Here is a 2,325-nt window from a genome sequence, read left to right on the forward strand (position 1 = left end):
TTCACCCTCATTCAGCTAATAGCTCAAATTCTCAAAGAGCTCAATAAGGTTCGTGAAGCACAAACTACTCTTCAAAAAATCAAATTGACTATCCCAAATCAACTTTTTCCTTATTAGATGAACATAAGTCCTTTCTCTCATAACTTTTTCCAGAACTTTATCTACAACGAAACTAAGGCTCATTGTTCTGCAATTATCAAAGTTTTCTTTCCTGCTTTTCTTGGAGAAGGGGTCAATATTCACTTAGTTTGCGTCTTCTCGCACTAATCACAGAGACGCCGATGACACAAAGTCCATAGTTAAATGTCTCCACACATGATTCCCAGAGAATCCTAGGATACATCCCATCAAGCACAACGGACAGGTCTTTTTTCATACTTTCAAGAATTGCCAACACAAACTCCTTACGAACAATAATTTCGTGTATTCTAATATGTTGTATCACAATATTCTCCTCGACAGCATTGCCTTTTTTCAATTGTGACACAGATGAATAGGTACCACCTATTCCGATCACCAAAGTGCTCACTTCCCTCCACATCAAACAGATTGGTACATTACCCTGTACCAATTCCAATGTGGCTTTGCTTCTTGTTGGCCTGACTATATGCTATGTCAGGAAATCTTCCTGCACACATTGGACAAAAACTTACCGATCAGATTTACTCAAACTATAAACTTTCCAATCAGTAATGGTAAAGTTAAACTTCCTCATAACAACTACCCGTTATTTTCGCTCCTATTCAGAATCATCTTTGCAATCTTTTCCTCTACATCTCTGGAATGTTTCAGTGGGTTACTGAAAACTCCATTCACAGTGATCTCTCCTTTCTTGAGTCTAATATCAGATCTTTCTATCTCAGTAGACTCCTTAGAGTGCTCATCAAGTATTCTTTTCGCTCCTGTAATACTGTCCTTGGCTAATCATGCCACACCTCGCCGTCCCTAACCACCTTCTTTGTTCTTACTGAAATATCGAAACTGTAGCACCAGGAACTCCCAGTCCTTTCATTTCTCCGTTCATATCTCTGAAATGGCCACAACGTCGAACTCCAAGTTAACAACCCATGCTCTAAGTTCATCTGCATTATTCCAGATGCTCCTGGCGATGAAGTAAACACACTTGGAACTATCTTCATCCTTGCCAGTACACTCTTGCAAACCTGAAAACCTATTTATGGTCTCACTACTCAAAACCTCCTGTAAACTTGAGCTGCAATTCATGTTCCCATTGCGCTGCTGAGTTCGCATAAACCCTCCTGAAGTGCATGAGCAAATTATCCCCCTCCCCTCACCACCACCAGAATATTGGTTCTCCTGTGATTCACGTGAAAACCATCCTAGTTGTAGAGGATCCACTTACTTCAGAATAAGACCCAATTATCCAGGTATCCAACTCCTGACCCCCTGTATTATCCCAGTAGCCTTATGTTCAAAAGCTCTCTCCCTATTCTTCATCTCTGCACGACGCGTCATGGGTAACAAATCAGAGAGAACAACTCTGTTTGATCGAGATCGAAGATGTCACTCTGGCTCACTGACTTTCAGCCTTATATGGCATTTCTTACCAATGTTGTTGTTTCATATGTGGACCATGACTTGGGACTACTCCCTCTCTCCCTTAAGAATCGCACATAAATGATGCGAGACATTACAAACTCTGAGAGCTAGGAGGCAACATAACAATCATAAGTGTGCCCCCACCCACTGAATCTGTAATCTGTTTCTCTCATTATGAAATCTCTAAAAATAATGCTCTCTTTCTGTCTCCCCGTCTCTTTTGAGCAACAGGAACAACCCCATGCTTTACCCCTCCTAAATCATTCCCCCTCAAAAGTATCAATAACGCGATTCTATGCTTGTAACCGAGGAGCACGACCACAGTGGATGCATGCACTGTCTGCCAATTCCCTCTTCGTTTACCGACTGAAAGTCATCGATTTTTTTTCTTGTACCTGAGTGTTAGAGCCTGCCAAAAACTCCTCTCAATTATCTCGTCAGTCTCCCGAATGATCCAAAGTCCAGCTCCAGTTTCCTTAGACATTTACCAAGAAACTAGAGTTGGATGCACTTCCCACAGACGCAGACACCTGGGACATTACTAGTGACTCTTGCCTCCCACATTCTACAGGAAGAGCATTCATTTGGCTGACCATCAATACCAAACGTTCTGAATTCTTACACACACACACACACACACACACACACACACACACACACACACACACACACACACACACACACACACACACACACACACACGTTGCAATAGAACGTTGAATAAAGCAGCATTCACTCTAAAGATCTAACTTCTGACTTTGTGGA

This window comes from Hemiscyllium ocellatum, unplaced genomic scaffold, assembly GCF_020745735.1.
Source record: "Hemiscyllium ocellatum isolate sHemOce1 unplaced genomic scaffold, sHemOce1.pat.X.cur. scaffold_184_pat_ctg1, whole genome shotgun sequence".
In the NCBI taxonomy this organism is placed as follows: domain Eukaryota; kingdom Metazoa; phylum Chordata; class Chondrichthyes; order Orectolobiformes; family Hemiscylliidae; genus Hemiscyllium; species Hemiscyllium ocellatum.